The 20,217-nt window shown below is 45.8% G+C and overlaps 1 long non-coding RNA gene across 1 annotated transcript in view; it reads left to right on the top strand.

Moving 5' to 3' along the window:
- Positions 1-8,563: 8,563 nt before the first annotated feature.
- LOC121818545 (uncharacterized) overlaps positions 8,564-20,217 on the top strand; it is a 28,465-nt gene continuing 16,811 nt past the window's right edge. The window contains exons 1-2 of the long non-coding RNA XR_006058511.2: positions 8,564-8,689; positions 9,418-9,618. This is a non-coding gene — a long non-coding RNA (uncharacterized LOC121818545). The remainder of the gene's footprint in view (positions 8,690-9,417; positions 9,619-20,217) is intronic.

The raw sequence follows: 20,217 nt of genomic DNA, 5'->3' as shown, positions 1-20,217 counted from the left end.
AAAGTCTGAAGCTCCGATCAAGACAGGGTTCATGGATCTGGGCGTTAAACTGGTGTCTCATAAATGGTGGTTGAAGCTATCAGAGGGAGAGAGCACGGAAATAGGAGAGAGTTAGAGTCCTGGGAAATACTCACACGGAGCAGGTGGGAAGAAACACGGAGAAGAGCTGCCAGATGTGGAAGAAAGGGCAGTTAGAGAAGCGGAGGCAGAATTAATTCATCCAGGAAGCTACAGAGGAGGTCAGCAGTCATGTCAAAGTAGGTGAGAGTCAAGTAGGATGAGAACAGGCTGTTGGATTTGATTGTTAAATAGGACTTTGTTAACCTTTTGAGAGTGGTACCCAATAGGGTAATTGGGGGGAGGGGGAGAATTGATGCAACTGTTCAGTGCGATTCACCAAAGTAAAACAACATACTGATCAAAATAATTGAGTATGAAAATTAGTAGTGACCTTGATTTATGGCATCTTTCGTTCAAACATAAGGTTTGAATAGACACCGCAGTCCTGCCTCATCACAGGCTAGACGGCTTTACTTGGGGCTGTTTGAAATCACACTCACTGTGCAAGCCAAAAATCAGTGTATCTAGATCACTTACGCTCAGCCCAACCCCGTCACAGCCTGCATCTCAAAAGGCTGAAGTAGAGGGGGTTCCCCGGTGGTTCAGTGATTAAGAATGGGCCCTGCACTTCGGGGGGCGTGGATCTGATCTCTGGTCTGGGAACTATGATACCACGTGCTGTGGAGCAACTGAGCTCTGCACCTCAACTAGAGAGAGTCCCTGCACCACAGTGAGGAAGCAGCGAAGATCCCACACGCCACAGCTGAGACCCGATGCAGCTAAATGCTGCTTTTTTTTTTTTTTAATTAAAAAGAAGAAAGGTTGAGGTAGAGTCCCACAACACCTGATCAGGAACACCAAACTTCACAGCAGAAGAGTTTGGTGTAAAAGAAACATTTAGGTTTTTTGGTTTTTTTATGCATCTCAGTAAAACAAGCTTTTAACTGTAAACTACTAATGACTGGACCCGTGACGAAAAAGGGTAGAATATTAAGATCTCCAGCTCTATTCCCCAGATGAACCTGGGCCCAGCAGTTGGTGGCTTGTCAAAGGACTCACAAGCAACAGGTGATGGAGCCACCCGCCCCGGCGAGCCCCCGGGCCCGTCTCCCTAGTCTGATGCTCTCCTGCAACACCCTGCCTCTCCGCTAGGTGAGATTTTTAGTACTTCCCCAAACAAAACAGAGAACTTTGTGCTGTTAGTGGCCAGAGAAAATTCAGGAAACATGAATTTGAGTTCTGACTCATCTAGCATTTATTTGCCACCGAGTCACTCATATCTCTACGTCTATAGCTGCATTTCCATCAGCCAGAGAAGTACAGTTTGGTACTTCAAAGCCGAGCGCTACAGACAAGGACTGAGGGTCAGAGAGTCTCTGTTATAAATGGTTTTACCTTCAGGCAGCGAAACATTCAAACAAGTCATTAAAGCCCTTTGACCTTTAGTTTCTCACTTGTAAGAAGTGGATCATGAGATGCTCTCCAGACCCCAGGGCTGCGGTGGAATTATTGCATATAGAGGACACAGAAGAGCACTAAAATAGTCACAGACTTATATACAGTACAGACATTGCCTTCTGTGATTCCATGAGTGTCCTCAAGAATCCAGGAAGCTATCCTGATGATGTTTTTAAGTTATTGCTAATATTTACTGAGGAAAAAATTGTTAGTGTCTGCAAACTTTCTTTCCTTTACAGAATATACTTCTTTGCTTATTTGTTGCAAGCCAACTAAAAAGGCCTTTATTCTAACTCCTGGGAGGGTCTGTCACGAAGCAAGGGAACACTGAGTAAGGTTAGGGATGCTGGACTCCAGTCCTGGACTCGGCTAATGTCTTACTGTGTGACTTGTCAGATCATTTGGAGAACACCTTTGCTGTACCCTGATTTCCTCTTCTGTGAAAAGAGAGTTGGGCTTCCATGGGTTGTTAATTCTTTGTGCCACATATCCTTCTGATAATATGATTAAGTGTATTGATCCTCTTCTCATAATGCACCCAGGCCTTAACTTTAGCATAAATTTCAGTGGACTCAAAGCTTAGACAAACCTAGACAGCATATTTAAAAGCAGAGATGTTACTTTGCCAACAAAGATCCATCTAGTCAAAGCTATGGTTTTTCCAGTGGTCATATATGGATGTGAGAGTTGGACCATGAAAGAAAGCTGAGCACTGAAGAATTGATGCTTTTGAACTGTGGTGTTGGAGAAGACTCTTGAGAGTCCCTTGGACTGCAAGGAGATCCAACCAGTCCATCCTAAAGGAGATCAGTCCTGGGTGTTCTTTGGAAGGACTGATGCTGAAGCTGAAGCTCCAATACTGTGCCAACCTGATGCGAAGAGTTGACTCATTGGAAAAGACCCTGATGCTGGGAGGGATTGGGGGCAGGAGGAGAAGGGGACGACAGAGGATGAGATGTCTGGATAGCATCACCGACTCGACGGACGTGAGTTTGAGCAAGCTCTGGGAGTTGGTGATGGACAGGGAGGCCTGGCGTGCTGCAGTCTATGGAGTGGCAAAGAGTCGGACACGACTGAGCGACTGAACAACAACACGGTCTAACCCTAATACAGAACGGACTCCAGGTCAGGAATCCCTAACCTCGTTGGTCTCTTCCAGATTTAATTGTCTAGGAAAGCTCTGACCAAGATGTCAATGTCTATTTTGGGCAAAGATAGCATTCCATTTTCAGTTAGCTTTTTTATTCATTAGAGTTCAGCCTGGATCCTACAGATGGTAGGAGATTTCTGGCACAACGCCACTCCATAAGTAGTTGAAATTTGTGAAGAAAAGGATCTGAAGTCCTCAATATTATTTAAAATGGGAACTCCTGAATCTGTCATCCCATATCTTAAGCAAAGATCATTTTTGGCTCACACATCTAGGCCAGCAACTAAAATACAATGGCACTTTATATAACAAGTTCTTAAATCTGTTCATATTAAAAAGAAATTGAAGAAATTGGAGAGCTCCTCTTTGCTTGAAAAGATACATGCAAAGGCAATAAACAAACTTGGATTGTGTTCTTTTTTATATATTACCTGTTCTGAGAATCAGGTAAATGGGTGACAGACCACCTTCTCTATCAGTTATGTAACGACTACAGTAAGCTCTTGGTTGACTGCAGAACAGCCCGTTCAAATCAGTGTAAGCACATAGGGAAGCTTTCTGAAGAATACAAGTATATCCCAAGGAATCCTGGACAGGATATCAGTGCCGGCTCAGGAGGGACCAGTGGCCAGGAAGCGGAGGGTTCAGAAGTGAATTTGTTTGTTTTCAGCCTCTCAGAGAAGCTAAATGTTTCCTAGTTTCCCCTTCCCTCTGCACATCTACTTTATCTGTCCCACTGTCAGTGTCTGCTTCAGAATGCTCATAGCCAGCTAACCGCACCAAAGACTTTCCACCCAGACCCCAATCAAGATTGATGGAGTCTTGAATGCTCAAATTCCCCCCAGGGAGATTTGATTGCTCCAGCTTAAGGGAGGCGGAGAAGACAATGGCACCCCACTCCAGTACTCTTGCCTAGAAAATCCCTTGGACAGAAGAGCCTGGTGGGCTGCAGTCCATGGCGTCGCTAAGAGTCAGACACGACTGATCAACCTCACTTTCGCTTTTCACTTTCATGCATTGGAGAAGGAAATGGCAACCCACTCCAGTGTTCTTGCCTGGAGAATCCCAGGGACGGGGGAGCCTGGTGGGCGGCCGTCTGTGGGGTGGCACAGAGTTGAACACAACTGAAGTGACTTAGCAGCTTAAGGGAGGACAGTCATGAGAGCAAAATTTCCCTTAAGCTTCCCTAAAAAGAAGGTGTTAGGAAGAGTGAAAATGGTAGGTAAAGGAATTGGCTTTTATACCTAGCATTTTTGGTGTTCCTGTTTAGTTGCTAAGTTGTGTCCAACTCTTTCGAAACCCCATGGACTGTAGCCCACCAGGTTCTTCTGTCCATGGAGTTTCCCAAACAAGAATCCTGGAGCGGGTTGCCACTTCCTCCTACAGGGGAATCTTCCTGACCCCGGAGTTGAATCCCTGTCTCCTGCACTGCAGGCCATTCTTTACCCCTGAGCCATCGGGGAAGCCTGCCTAGCCTATGGCAGACCTCAGATCAAGGCGAAGGGGTCAACACCAGGAGCATTTGATAGCAACTGCGGATGGACCACTGTCACTTGCTCCCAAGGTCCAGTCTCCCTCACGCTCAGAGGGAGCCTTTATGTGGAGAAGACACCCAGAGCCCGCAGCTACCCGTTAACGTCGGGGAGCTAGTCTGGTATGTCTGTATGTGTTTTCAGATGGCTACCAACACTTGAGGTTTTATGTTACAACCACATTCTGAAATCTTCATCAAGAAAATGTTAGAGTTGCAGAAATAATACAGACTCTCCTAACAAAAACTGTAGGACCATTTAACTACCTATTAGTGTTTAAAAAAATTTTAAGACAGAAAAATGTAGATTAACTTGGAAACTATAAAACTGTATTTGTTATCACTGTTCTGGTTGCTAAATATGTAAGCTCATGTGAGCTAGCTTAAGGAAAATTAGAAATTTATTTTAGAAATACAGTGATGTTTAAGAATATGAGGGTGAAAGGGTAGTTCTAACTGGGCAGGAACTGGGAAACTGATGAATATCAGGAGCCCACATACTCCTTTCCTCAGCTGTCCTCTCTGCTTCTCTTTGTAAGTACGCTTTCTTACCATCCCTGCCAATGGGCTTTTTCCTGTTGCCTCATTCACAAAGTGGAATATGACCTCCAAGAATAGTGAGTTTACCCACTTCGGAGGTGATTGAAATATGAATTTGTGTTTCTGTTTTGTACTTCTGCTCCTCCAGAGCCATCTACGCTGCCTCAAACAGAATTAAGAAAGTTCCAGACAGTATGCAAAGACAGTCAATGCTTGTTTGCTTCCCCCCACCCCCCAGCCCACAAAATAAGCTTTTTTTGGTCAGAAACAGTAGCTCTGGAAGCTGAAACTCTTTTTGTAGTTTAAGATTCTTAGGAAAATGGAGAGGAAGATGCAGAAGTTTCCTGTACATCCTGTCTTTCTCCCCCTTTCCCCAAGGAGTTTTTCTTCAGGCAGGTTTGGGTGAGGAGGCTTTGCAACCAAATGAGGGTATTGACTGACAAGAGAACAGGCTCATGGCTGCCAAGGGGGCGAGGGAATAGGAGGAAGGTGGATTGGGAGCTTGGTGTTAGCAAGCTCTTAATATATAGAATGGGCTTCCCTGGTGGCTCAGAGGGTAAAGCATCTGCCCGCAATGCGGGAGACCTGGGTTCGATCCCTGGGTCGGGAAGATCCCCTGGAGAAGGAAATGGCAATCCACTCCAGCACTCTTGCCTGAAGAATCCCATGGACGGAGGAGCCTGGTGGGCTACAGTCCACAGGGTCGCAAAGAGTCGGACACGACTGAGCGACTTCACTTTCACCTTCATATGTAGGATAGTGGAGGGGGAAACGGCAACCCACTCCAATACTCTTGCCTGAAGAATCCCATGGACGGAGGAGCCTGGTGGGCTACAGTCCACAGGGTCGCAAAGAGTCAGACACGACTGAGCAACTTCGCTTTCACTTTCACCTTCATATATAGGATAGTGGAGGGGGGAACGGCAACCCACTCCGGTATTCTTGCCTGGAGAATCCCATGGACAGAGGAGCCTGGTGGGCTACAGTCCACAGGGTCGCAGAGAGTGGGGCACGACTGAGCGACTTCACTTTCACCTTCATATATAGGATAGTGGAGGGGGAAACGGCAACCCACTCCAGTGCTGCCTGGAGAATCCCATGGACAGAGGAGCCTGGTGGGTTATAGTCCACAGGATCACAGAGAGTCGGGCAAGACTGAGCGACTAACACGTATATAGAATGGATGAACAGCAGGGTCCTACTGTACAGGGAACTCACTATCCTGTATTCAACATACCGTGATAATGGGAAAGAAAATACGGAAGAGTGCATTGAGCCTCTTGACGGTGAAGCACGGTGCATTCTGGTGCCGCAGGAGCCTAGAGGGCAGAGGGAGCTTGGCCTTGGCGCCGTGGGCAGCGTGGAGATCTGGACCAAGCGGGCCTGGCACAGCAGCACGGGGTGAGGGCATCCGTGGTGGCCAGCCACAGGCTCCCAGAGTGGCGGCGGGGCCACCGTAAGAGTCAGCACAGCCAGGCGCCAAAGCGCCTCACCTGCAGGGTAATTTCTCGAATACCTGCCCACAGTAGACGATTGCCCTTGAGTATTTCACAGAAGTCTTGCAAAGAAGCCAGAGTCTTCACGAAGACATGCACAGAAGCCAAAGGTTTAATTTGAATGCGGTCGGTTTTGTTGGAAAAAAAAAAAGGGATTGTGAGAAATGAAAGAAAAGACCTTGACGGAAGCAGGGTATAGAGCTTATATCCTGAAAATAATACAGTAGAAAGAAGCAGGAATAAGACCCTGAGTGTAGCTGTCCCTTACCCCCAGAAGAAGGCAGGCAGGTCAGTGAAGCCCGGGACGAGGGACCAGGACCTTCCAGGATCCGCATAGATGAAGGCAGAGCTGGCCTGGAGAAGCTCTGAGTACCTTAGTCAGCAGGGCTGGGAACCACGTGGGAGATCCCAGCCAGGCCCGCAGATCATGGGTAACCGCTGGAGTGAGCCCACGCTTGTCCTTGTTTCAGGGACCACAAAGGTCTGGCCTCCGCTGCTTTCCCGCCTGTAGAGGTCCTTCTGCTGACCGCAGCTAGTACATCACATCCCCTTGGCGCAGAAGGGGGCCTCCTGGACTCAAGAATTTAAGGATATCTATCTGATCTGCCATGTGGACCAGCCATTTCAGTGGAGCAGGACATGTCTAAGTCTTTCCCCACAGAGGGTGGGCCTGACCCCAGAGGTGGGGAGGAACGGGATTGGACAGTGCTGGCCGTGGAGAGTGCGACCGCTGCCTAGGATCACACAGACTGCTGCTTTCTGTCGCCAAGTTCAGTTCCAGATTCCCAGGGAAGGAGTTCTGACTGGCATAGCCTGGGTCAGTTGTCCACTCCAGTCCAACTCACTGTGGAAAGGAGGGTAGAGATTCGTCCACTTTAGGTGGGGGGCGGGGGGTGGATATTATAGCGGGATGTCATATACCAGGCAAATACTCCAAAGTGTTTTCATATGAAACTCTTTACACAGTTATAACTCATAGTATGAGACCATTAGACAATATGTCAGCACTCACTTATAAAATATAATCTGTGGTGAACTATTATGTAAGCTTGGACACAATGTTTCTTTTTCCCTCCCAGTTTTTTCACATAAACTCTAAAGATAATGTGTGTGTGTCTGTGTGCGTATGTGTGTGTGTGTCTGCATGTGTATGTGTGTGTGTGTGTCTGCATGCGTGTGTGTGTGTCTGCGTGCGTATGTGTGTGTGTGTCTGCGTGCGTGCGTATCTGTGTGTGTGTCTGCGTGCGTATGTGTGTGTGTGTCTGAGTGCGTATGTGTGTGTGTGTCTGCGTGCGTATGTGTGTGTGTCTGCGTGCGTGTGTGTGTGTGTGTCTGAGTGTGTGTGTGTCTGCGTGCATGTGTGTGTGTCTGCGTGTGTCTGCGTGCGTGTGTGTGTGTGTCTGTGTGCGTATGTGTGTGTGTCTGCGTGTGTGTGTGTGTCTGCGTGCGTGTGTGTGTGTGTGTCTGCGTGCGTATGTGTGTGTGTGTCTGCGTGCGTATGTGTGTGTGTGTCTGCGTGTGTGTGTGTCTGCGTGCGTGCGTGTGTGTGTGTCTGCGTGCGTATGTGTGTGTGTCTGCGTGCATATGTGTGTGTGTCTGCATGCGTATGTGTGTGTGTGTCTGCGTGCGTGTGTGTGTGTGTCTGCGTGCGTGTGTGTGTGTCTGCGTGCGTATGTGTGTGTGTGTCTGCGTGCGTGTGTGTGTGTGTGTGTGTGTGTCTGCGTGCGTGTGTGTGCACGCATGCTCGGTCACTTAGTCATGTCCAGCTCTTTGGGACCCGTTGGACTGTAAGCCCGACAGGCTCCTCTGAACTTGGAATTTTCCAGGCAAGAATACCAGAGTAAGTTGCCATTTCCTACTCCAGGGTATCCTCCTGACCCAGGGATCAAACCCTAGTCTCCTGTGTCTCCTGCAGATTCTTTACCACACTGCCACCTGGGAAGCCCGAAGTGTGTGTGTTTTTGTGTGTATAGACGGTATTGATTACTTTAGCACAGAAGTCGATTTTTCAGTTTCAGTTCTCCGAATGATTGGCCTGTCTACCAACATTTACAAATGTGTTAAGATGAAGAGAATCATGGAATATTAAATGGTGAGTTTTAAGAAACCTTACAGACGTAAACATTAACACATCTGTAAATGTTGGTAGACAGGTGATCAGAGAGCTGGGACTGAAAAATCAACATCTGCGCTAAAATAATCAATACTGTCCATACATACAAGCACACCACACACCTTCTCCCCGCCTGCACAGCAATGCCACACCCACCCACCCGCACTGCCCGCCCTCACCCCCCAAATATATTCCTGTGCCGGAGGTTGCTTGCTTCCCTTCCTCAGAGTCCCTGCTCTGAAACTAAGAGGACACTTTGTAGGACTGATGGGCTGAGGTGCAGCGGGAGGCTGCGGAGGGCGGAACGGAGTCTCTTCCGCACCCCTCGGGTCCTCTGTGTGGTGAGCGGCTGGAGGCTAGAGCTGAATGTGTTAGTCAAGAAGACTCTGAGGCTTCGGGTCCAGGCCAGCTGCTTCGGGAGCCCAGATGACAATGGTGGTGGGGAGCACAGCTGTGGCTGCTCCGGCCGCCATGGGAGCAGAGCCTGCACCCTGTACAAGGCCTCGGGAGCTCTCCCAGGCTGGCCACAGGAAGAACGCTCTCAGCAGCCCTGTGAGGAGAGGAGAAAGTAGGAGAAAGCAAGCCCGGGACCCGTGTCAGGCAGTACTGGTGCGATCTGGGGACGCGTTTGGGGCTCACTGCCTGAGAGCCAGTGTCTACACTGACTCAGACAGGGGCTGTCGGTCGTTAAGATCCGTAAAACCTTGTCTCCAGGTGTTAGAATTGTGCTTCCCTAAAAATGTCACACGTTGAAGTCTTAACCACTCCCCCAACCCTGGTACTTCAGAGTGTAACCGTATTTGGAGATGGGGTCTTGAAAGTGTGAGTCTTAGTCCCTCAGTCGGGGTCCCTTGGCGACCCCATGGACTGTAACCTGCCAAGTCTCCTCCGTCCATGGGATTCTCCAGGCCAGAATACTGCAGTGGGTGGCCGTTTCCTTCTCCAGAGATCTTCCCGACTCAGGGATCGAACCCAGGTCGCCTGCATTGCAGGCAGATTCTTTACCATCTGAGCCACCAGGAAAGCAGGGTCTTGAAAGAGGTAATTGAATTAACGTGAGGTCTTATAGGTGGGCCTTCCTACGACTGCTATCCTTCTAAGAAAAGGAAGTTTAGACCCAGACACAGTGGAGAGAGGAAACTGTGAAGATGCAGGAGCGGATGCCCATCTACAAGGCAAGGAGAGAGGCCTGCACCAGCACCCCCTCACGAGCCTCAGAGGAAACCAACGCTGCTGATACTCTCCTGTGGGACGAATAGCCTCTAAAACTGTGAGTGAGTACATTTCTGTTTTAAGTCACTGAGTCTGCTGTTCTTTGTTACCAGAAAACTAACATACCAGAACGTTGGTTTCCAAAGGAAATTTCTTAGTCTCTGAATTCTATGGATTTTCTAATATCACAGATTGAAAGATTCATGGAATGATAACTCTGGCTTTTTAGAGATGGGGAGAAGACATTAGTATTATCCATGTAAAGCTAAGCACGTTGCTATAGAATAGAAAGAAAGCTACAGCTTCATTGACTGATGGCCTTGTAGGTAGCAAAATGGCTACATTTTTAAGTGATTTTGTAACAGAGTTCTCTGAAACAAACCAGTTGACTGTTTAATGATTGACTCCTATGTAATTTCCCACAACAGAAACTATTTGAAACTCAGAGCTGGTTTAAAAGGTAGCTAGCTTGTTGACCTTGCCTGGAAAGTCCCATGGACAGAGGAGCCTGGTGGGCTGCAGTCCATGGGGTCGCTAAGAGTCGGACATGACTGAGCGACTTCACTTTCACTTTTCACTTTCATGCATTGGAGAAGGCAATGGCACCCCACTCCAGTGTTCTTTCCTGGAGAATCCCAGGGACGGGGGAGCCTGGTGGGCTGCCGTCTGTAGGGTCACTAAGAGTCAGACATGACTGAGCGACTTCACTTTCACTTTTCACTTTCATGCATTGGGGAAGGAAATGGCAACCCACTCCAGTGTTCTTGCCTGGAGAATCCCAGGGACGGGGGAGCCTGGCGGGCTGCCGTCTATGGGGTCGCACAGAGTCGGACACGACTGAAGCAACTTAGCAGCAGCAGCAGCAGCTTGTTGACCATCTTGGGACTCCAGTCAATAGGGATTCACGTGGACACACTGGACCTAATTGGGAATATCATGGTGGTTAATTAAGTAGCTCCTTGAATAATAGGTTAAATATAACTTGTCTTGCTCCTTTGGTGTTCTTGGGTAGAAATACCAAACAGCAATCTCTGGTGAGACTCTTGCAACACATAAATGCATGTTGCACCATGCAATTATAAACTGGATATCAACCATGAGATCAGCTGACGATCTCCTGAAGTCTCAGTCAGCTAAAACTGTGACGCCTAACACTGCACGGCACGGTGCTGTTATGAGAACAAGTGGTTTGCTTTATTGTCTAAATTTTGAAACCTTCACAGGACTCCCAAGAAATGTGCTATTTCAAAATACTGCAGAAGGAAACTGAAGGGAGAGAGACCCAAAACAAACAAACAGCTACAGAAATGTGGACTGTTTTGGCCAAAACGTTTCAGGCTTGGTTTTGGCTACAGGAGTAAATCCCTAAATGAATGTTTCTTTCTCTTGTTTATGTAAACATTTTTTTTGTGCCGAATACATTTCATTTTCTGAGTATGATGTGGAAAAATCAAATAAAACAGTGTTGGATGTCTCCTGTGTCAGATAACGACTAAAGATTCTATAACTGAAAGCTGATTGAAACTGGAACACTGTGCTTTTATAAATAAAGCAAATTCCAATGGGTTCAGCAAAATAAAATCTGAATGATGTTATTTGGCAGGAATGATTTTAAAACTATAAAATGTGAAAATGTTACGTTCAGGTCATGTAATCAATTCTTTTAACATAAAAAAACCCACAGCTTTTGCTAATAAATAATAGTTTGTTCCCATTCCTACTAAACACCTATAGAACAATATTTAAAGAATATTAGCTTGAGTTTATGATATCTTCAGAGAAGGCAATAGCAATCCACTCCAGTGCTCTTGCCTGCAAAATCCCATGGACGGAGGAGCCTGGTGGGCTGCAGTGCATGGGGTTGCAGAGAGTCAGACACGACTGAAGCAGCTTAGCAGCAGCATGATATTTTCATTGGACTCTGCTTATATTACCTTCCTATCTAGCTGGAAGAATTTTGTAATCAGGAAAGAGTTTCATGCTTTCTCTTTCTCTGCTCAAATTACCTGATACAATTATTTTTAGCTTATCGGCTTCCCTAAAATGAGTTATTTCCACCAAAATATGCTCAGGGAGAACTTGGAGGGGAGACAATGGAAAGGCTAATTATTCTTACTCCTGATTGGTGCCAACACTTTCATCTTCACTTAGATTCAAAACTTGTCATCGCTGAAACATACCTTTCTCTGTTCTTCATATTTGGCTAAATACCAAGTCCTGTTGATTTTTCATTTGTATCTTCTCACACATACATTCATTTCTTTCTAGTCTGATTGCCATCCTATAGTTTAGTCCCTTATCATTTCATGCCATTTCAACCTCTACTTTTTTTTTCTGTCTTCCATCTCATTCTGTATATTGTTTCCAGAATAATTCCCCTCAACAGTACTTTCTTCATTCATTGCCCTTCTAAAGAAAAGCAAGACACAGCACTACAAACAATTCCCATGGTTTTCTATTGCTAATAGCATAAAATCCAAATTCCCTAGGCAAGCATTTGCAGGGGTCTAGGGGCCAGTGGGTACTATCAGGAGTTTCCTTGCTATCCAGGTATCAGTGCCCCTGGGTCACTAGAAAAAAGCCAAGTCTGTACTCTGGCTCAGAGGACCCTCCTACCTGGCACTTCACACCTGTCCTATGTCCCATCACCAGATTTCTCACTGCCTGGCTCGATCTGATTGATAGTGAATTTGGACACCTGCTTGGCTTTGGATTGAACTTTTTCCCAAAAGGTACCTCTCATATCTAGCTCCATACGGTGCAGCCAATGAGGTCCTCTGACAAATCCAACTCAGCTGGATAGGAAAACCCTGGCATTCACCAGCTGGGAAAGGGAGGTCAGATAGCCTTTAATGCTTTCTTAAGGATGGCCTCCACATAGATGTTTTTGCCTTCTCTCTCTATGCAAATGATTTATTTCAGCAGAGTTCACCAAGGGCTCCCTAAATCTCCATTCATCCATCCTAAGCCCCCAACCAAGAGAAATCTTTCCTCATCAGAATCCCTATTACTCATCACCTGCTGGGTTGTATGATGCCCTTAAACTCCGATGCTTTGGCCACCTGATGCAAAGAGCCGACTCACTGGAAAAGACCCTGATGCTGGGAAAGATTGAAGGCAAGAGGAGAAGGGGACGACAGAGGATGGGATGGTTGGATGGCATCACCAACTCGATGGGCATGAGTTTGAGTGAACTCCGGGAGTTGGGGATGGACAGGGAGGCCTGGCGTGCTTTGCAGTCCATGGGCTCGCAAAGAGTCGGACATGACTGAGCAAGTGAACTGAACTGCTGATATATCAATACAGTCACCTAAAAGTCCAGTGTGACCATCTCTGTGTCTCATGTTCTCTGTTTCTGGAGACAGCGGGTCTCCTTATCACTGCCGCTATTCAAGTATAACCACTCTCAGCAATCCGCTCGGGGACAAAATTCCTTCCAGCCCTGTCTTCGCCTGACCCCTTGGCCTGCCTGATCAAACAGAGAGAGCCTCAGTCCAAGCATGAGAAGCGTGTGGCTGCTGCTGTCCATGGTGCGTCAGATCTCAGGGTGGGGGGCAGTGTGAAAGACGCACCAGCTGTGGCTGAATCCAAGGCATTCCTCTGTCCTATGCGAGCAAAGACTCTCCCCAGCATGGACTTCAAAGGGAAACTGTCTTCTGTCCGTCCTTCTGTGTTTCCTTCCCTTCATCCTCCCCTCCACCGTTAAAGGCCCCAGCCTCATCCTTTCTCTGGGGAAATTCTTTCCAGTGAGGAAGAGAAGCTCTGTCCAGAGAAACCTTTTTGAATCTTGAAAATCTGACCCCATCAGGCTTTTTCTTTTGTGGTACTAATGTTGATTCAGTCAGCTTTGGAGGGAAGGGAAAGGCCTACCCCTAAATGAGGGTGGAAGTAGCTGTTCTAATCCCAGGTCAGTCTCTGACCATGAGAACTACAATAAACTATAATAAATAAAAAGCTGACCTTTCCCACTGGTCAGCCAGAAAGTAATCACACCTCACCAATGCAAGCATTGTTTTTTGTCTGAGACAATATAGACTAAACTCACACTGAAGAAAGGATAATTCTCTTGTTACTATGATTTTCTTATCCTTTTAAAATAAAAAAAATGGAACCTGCTGTTTTTTTGTGTGTGTGCTGGGAAACAGTTGGCCTGAAGACATGAGCCAACATACCATCTGTCTAAGAGGGGTGTCTCAGCTTTGATCAGATTCTTTGGATTCCAAGTTTCCCCTTGATAGGACTGGGATAATGATGGGGATATTCTATTTATCCCCACCACTTGGTATTTATCCCACCACTCAGTATTGTGCTCACATAGCAATCCCACAACTTCTTCTTCACAACTTCTGTGTAGGGGATACATGTGGAATTTGTGGGACATGCACAGATAAATGGGACAGTCTGAAGTCCAGGAGTGTAGAAATTAACAGGTGATATGTCAGCAACTAGTCATGATATGCAGCATGAAATAACTGCTTTGACAGGTTGGAGGGGTATTGATTTTAATTGAGGAGGGTTGATTTTGATCAGAAAAAGTTTCCTGGGGGTGGTGTTATTTAATATCCTTCAATGTGAAGCAGGGTTTTGACAGGTGGACAAGGCTTTAGAGTCAGAGGAAATTACATAAGCAAGGCCTAAAATGTTAGTGAATATGGTATTGCTGGGGGAGCAGACGGGTAAAGAAGCCAGCTAGGGACTCAAACTTAGCAACAAAAATGCACTTCCAGTGTTTGAGGAGATGATTATTCTCATTCAACTTTTATAACTCTGTGTCAGTGAGAAAGCTGGGTTGGAAAGGTACATATCAAATACTTGATAGGGAGGGCCAGCTTGGCTTAGACAGATCGTGTTTCCGTAAGGTCATCTGCAGTCGGAGGAAATTCACTCCTGCCATTTTTATGCCTTAGAGGGTCTTGTCTGTTGCTCGAGGCCTGTGTCTCCTCCGACCACGGGATTTTCCAGGCAAGAGTGCTGGAGTGGGTTGCCATTTCCTTCTCCAGAGGATCTTCCCGGCCCAGGGATCGAACCCGGGTCTCCCGCATTGTAGGCAGACGCTTTACCGTCTGAACCACCAGGGAAGCCAGTAGCAATCCATAGAGTGAGTCAAAGCTCTTTCTTGTATCGTGTTACATGAGAAATACCCTTGGAAAGTGAACGTGAAAGTGAAGTCGTGTCCGACTCTTTGCGACCCATGGACTGTAGCCCACCAAGCTCCTCCATCCTTGGGATTCTCCAGGCAAGAATACTGGAGTGGGTTGCCATTTCCTTCTCCAGGGGATCTTCCCGACCCAGGGATCGAACCCAGGCCTCCCACATTGCAGGCAGACGCTTTAACCTCTGCACCACCAGGGAAGCCCTTAAATACAAGAATACAGTCTCTCAGAAAAACTCCTATAGAGACAAAGAACTTCAGATCCAAGTACTAACATCAAAGATTTCAAGGAAGGAAAGGAAGCCAGGTTGAAAAAGAAGGGGGAGGAGGCAGGAGAGGGGGGCAAAAGGGGTGGCCTTACAGACCTAGGTCTCCTACCACCTACAGATACCCAGGCGTTACGGGACTTTTCCCTGGGCCTCCAGAGAAGGGAGAACTGGAACTCGGCCCTACCAGAAATCAGAACCAGAATTCGAGTTCTCTGCCAAGAGGAGATGATCAGTCTCCAATCCTCAGCTCAGGCTGAGGGCCCTTCGACCAGATTCCTGCGTCCAGGACCGGGGGACTAGAAAAACAGGGAAGGATAGGAAGGATTAAGGAGAGGAAAGAGAGGGAAGGGGAGAGAGGTCAATAAAGTCTCTTGTTCCTTACCGGGGGGGGGGGGGGGGGCACTCTGGCCAGTTGTCCACATCAGGAGGAGACCAGGGACAAAAGGGTCCCAGTTGCGGCCACTGAGTCTGGTCCATTGGCAGGAAAGCTGGCCCCTGAGTACCCCGAGTGGTCAGGATGTCAGTCTCAGGGAAGAAGAGTCCCCACCAGAGTCGCCATTTGTTGCAGGAAAGGGGACCCCTTCCAGGGCCCAAAACTGGGCTCTTGTCTAACACTCGGAAATGAATTGTCCGTATGTACCCTTGGAAGTACATACATAGTAGAAACACAGGCAACTTGTTTGTAGATTAAAAAAAGAAAATCCATTAAAGCAAATGTATAATGTGCTAATGCTACTTTAATATGTAACTGTATTATTCATGATGGTTATTATGTATGTTTAAAGATCCATAAAATCGATTTTCTACCCACTGGGGAATAAATGGGCTATTTAAAACCATAGGCCACAAACAAATCTCCTGAGGTGCATGAGAGCACATTTCCTACTGAAAATTGCCCATAATTAGAGCAGATTCTTTCAGATACATAAATTAAAGCAATAAAATGAGTTCCCTATAAATAGCACTGCTTGTTCACACTGAAGGAATTGAGCTGTAAACTACAAATCCTTGCTCAAAATAACTCTGTTCTGTAGTTGCAAGCACTGATAAGAATAGGTTATGGAATCACCAGATGGGAAGAAATTCTGGTCTAGTGCAAACCTTTTCTTCTACACTAGATTATATCAAACCCGCCAGAGGTATAAGAACCTGTCCTGCTCTGCTCATCCCTATCAGGGAGTATCCACAGAACAGACTGGAAAAGAATTGAGGAGGCTAGTGTTTTCCTCACTTGCTGCTGTTCAGTCTCTAAGTTGTGTCTGACTCTTTGTGACCCCATGAACTGCAGCACTCCAGGCTTCCCTGTCCTTCACCATCTCCTGAAGTTTGCTCAAACTCACGTCCACTGAGTCAGTGATGCCATCCAACCATCTCATCCTCTGTTGCCCCCTCTCTCCCCCTCCTCTCAATTTCCCCAGCATCAGGGTCTTTTTCAATGAGTTGACTCTTTGCATCAGGTGGCCAAAGTATTGGAGCTTCAGCATCAGTCCTTCCAGTGAATATTCAGGGTGATTTCTTTTAGGATCGACTGGATTGATCTCCTTGCTGTCCAAGGGACTCTCAAGAACCTTACTTATTGATCACCCCTATACAGCATCCATCCCCATAGGAGGTAAGAACTGGACAAAACCTGGCAGATCTCGCATGCTCAGGAGCAGAGCGTCTCTTCCTATCCATGGTCAGGATGATTGCGACCAGGTGGTGGTACCTGGGAATGCTGTCCTGAAGAGGCTTCTGACATGCTAAGTCCAAAATTGGGATACCAGTCTTGGGGCCTGAAGGGAAGCTAGGATGAAGGCATGAAACCAAAATAGGACAAAGAGTCAAAAACAGGAATTCTGAAGGGCTTCAGTGAATGGGCTTGGCTGTTTTAAAAGATTGGAATGAGGTGGACAGACAATACTTCCATTCATAGATATTAAGTACAGATACTTCTTCCTCAGAGCAAGTTTTGTTTAACACTAATTACTTAAGAGACAATGGACTGATTAGGGAACATGTTTTCTGTAACACAGATTTCCTTTGATTATAACAATTGCAATCAAGAACTGGCACTAAAATAAGAAAAGTGAAAATTCTGTGGCTCACACCACTAGGAATACATGCCTGCTTTGTGTAGCTAGCTGCTCATTTAACTACTTTCTTTCTTTTGCTAATCTCTTACACCAATTTTTTCTTGTTTGTAACAACAATGAAAGCGATAAGAATTGTGCATAAGATTCTCTAGATCCTAACCCCATCTCACATGGAAATTAAGTTTATAACAACATTTTTGATAGCACAAGCTTTCCATAGGGATATAATTTTTGCAGTATGGCAGAAGAGACATTTTTTTTTACATTTCTTTGCTTTTTAAATGTAATACTATTCCTTTCAAATACAGAAAATGACAAGAAGTGTATGTAGGAAAACACATCCCCAAGCACTTATAACCCAGCTTAGATGAGACCCACGCATCTCTCCAGCTATCCAATCAACCACACTTTCCTCAAGAAGTCTTAGCCACCCAGACATCTTCTGGCTTCAGCTGTCCTCCTAGGTACCTTTAGAATAATAATAACAGCCCAAGAGAAACCAATGTATGAAGTATAGTAAGTCATGAGTAAAGGGAATGCTCAGGGCCACTGAGAGCTTGGGCAGGAACTGCCAATATTGGGTAAGAATTGGGCAAGGAGATTCTCCAGGGCATTTCAGAGGTGGAGTCAGAATGGGGATGAGCTTCCTTGTTTGTTTCATCCAGTGCTAGAGAGAAGGCAATCTTTACTACACCAAAGATTTAATCATACTAGAGCTATTTTTTCCTAGAAAAAATATGTTCACCAACTTCATGTGAAAATGACATTTCCTTCAATGATGTGTTTTTTGCAACCTAAATTTTGTACATTCCTTTGAGACATGTGTCAGTATAGTTCTGATGACTTAAAAACATGATGAGGAAATACAGCAGACGAGCATAATACATGCTAAAAGGATTTTTCATGACCCAGAGGGATGGGGTGGGGAGGGAGGAGGGAGGGGATTTCAGGAGGGGGGGACACATATGCACCCATGGCTGATTCGTGTGGATGTATGGCAAAACCTACCACAGTATTGTAAAATAATTATCCTCCAATTAAAATAAATAAATTAATTTTTTAAAAAAGGATTTTTCATCAGTGAACTGAACAGTGCTAGAAAATTGGAAGAAATTTAGATTTTGATCTCAGAATCTCAACTGTAATGAATTATATTCAGGCATGTTTTTATATGAGATTTTAAATATATAATTTTCCCACTGTGCAATAGTTTTGCAAGATTATTTTAGCCATGAAGACATAGAAGTCCAGAGTAGGCATAACCTTCCTATGGTAAAATATAGCAGCTATTGGCCAAGCAAAGATTTAAACCAGATCAGAGCTAATGTAATGTCAAGAAAAAAATTGTGGGAGAAACAGTTGCTTCTTCAGCTTTCATACTCATGCTATTTCAAAAGAAAATCTTTTTATTTACTTATTTTTTTAAGCTCTTTGGAGGTGTCTTCAGGATCCTCAAATGAAACCCTGGTAAACTAATCCAATCATCATTTGTAAATTGAAATTCAATATTCCTGTTGTTTGACTATCACACAGAGATTGCTGCTGCTGCTGCTGCTGCTAAGTCACTTCAGTTGTGCCCGACTCTGTGCGACCCCACAGACGGCAGCCCACCAGGCTCCCCTGTCCCTGGGATTCTCCAGGAAAGAACACTGGAGTGGACTGCCATTTCCTTCTCCAGTGCACGAAAGTGAAAAGTGAAAGTGAAGTCACTCGGTCGTGTCTGACTCTTCGTGACCCCATGGACTGTAGCCCACCAGGCTCCTCTGTCCATGGGAATTTCCAGGCAGGAGTACTGGAGTGGGTTGCCATATTTTGTATTAAACCCTGCAAAGAGAGAACATATTAAAAAAATACACTTTTTGTTCTTTTTAAAAGATAACTAATTTTATCAATTTAAACTTCTGATATTTCAAAACAGGAATCAATTTTTTTTCATTATTAAATAATAGATCCATATTATATTTTTTAAAAGTAGGAACTAAAGAAGAAAGAAATCAATTCTAACCCCACCAGCCTAAAAGGAAACTGCTTGCATGTTGGCATGACTTTTGAATTTCATAGTTTTTTCCTTACACTTATTTTTAAAGCTTAATATATCATTAATAGAGACTGGGGCTTCCCTGGTGGCTCAGAGGTTAAAGCGTTTTCCTGCAAGGCGGGAGACCCGAGTACAATCCCTGGGTTGGGAAGATCCCCTGGAGAAGGAAATGGCAACCCACTCCAGTATTCTTGCCTGGAGAATCCCATGGACAGAGGAGCCTGGTAGGTTACAGTTCTCGGGGTTGCAAAGAGTCGGACATGACTGAGCGACTTCACTTTCACTTTCAATAGAGACTATCCCTTTTTACCTCTTAACCTTAATATAGTGAGAATTGATAATTTAATCTTGATTCTTTTGTTGAAGAAAATAAAACTAGAAAAAGATGGGGAGAAATGGAAAGAAGAAAAAGGATGGATAAAAGCTTTCTTCAACCTTTAATTTGTTAAATTTTACTTTTGGGTCTTATCCCATGCTCAAGTATTGTGTAACTGGGCATAAACATCTTAGTTAGCTTGGGCAGCTATAACAAAGTACCACAGACTGAGGGGCTTAAAGGGCAGACATTTATTTCTCACAGTTCTAGAAGCTAGCAGCCCAAGATCATGCTGGCAGCAGATTCTGTGTCCACTGAAAGCCTACTTCCTGGGTTGCAAACCTCCAACTGTCTCCCTGTGTGCTCACAAGGCCTTTCGCATGTGCATAGAGGGCAAGCTCCATCCTTCTCTTCCTTTAAGGGCACTGAAAGAGTGAAGGCTGGAGGAGCAGGGGACGACTGAGGATGAGATGGCTGGATGGCATCACTGACTCGATGGGAGTGAGTCTGAGTGAACTCCAGGAGTTGGTGATGGACAGGGAGGCCTGGCGTGCTGCAGTCCATGGGGTCGCAAAGAACTGGACCCAAGTGAGTGACTGAACTGAACTGAGCTGAACCCCATCATGCATGCCTCACCCTCATGGCCTCATCTAAACCTAATGACCTCTCAAAGACCCCATTTCCAAATTCCATTGCTTGGATGTTAGGGGTTCAACATATGAATTTGGTGGGGGACATAACATTTAGTCAAAAACAACAGGCAAACCATAGTTTTAACACTGAGCAAAAGCCCGCTATTATGCTATA

The sequence above is a fragment of the Ovis aries genome, chromosome 2 (assembly GCF_016772045.2).
Source record: "Ovis aries strain OAR_USU_Benz2616 breed Rambouillet chromosome 2, ARS-UI_Ramb_v3.0, whole genome shotgun sequence".
Taxonomy (NCBI): domain Eukaryota; kingdom Metazoa; phylum Chordata; class Mammalia; order Artiodactyla; family Bovidae; genus Ovis; species Ovis aries.
This window is presented reverse-complemented; position numbering and strand designations above follow the sequence as displayed.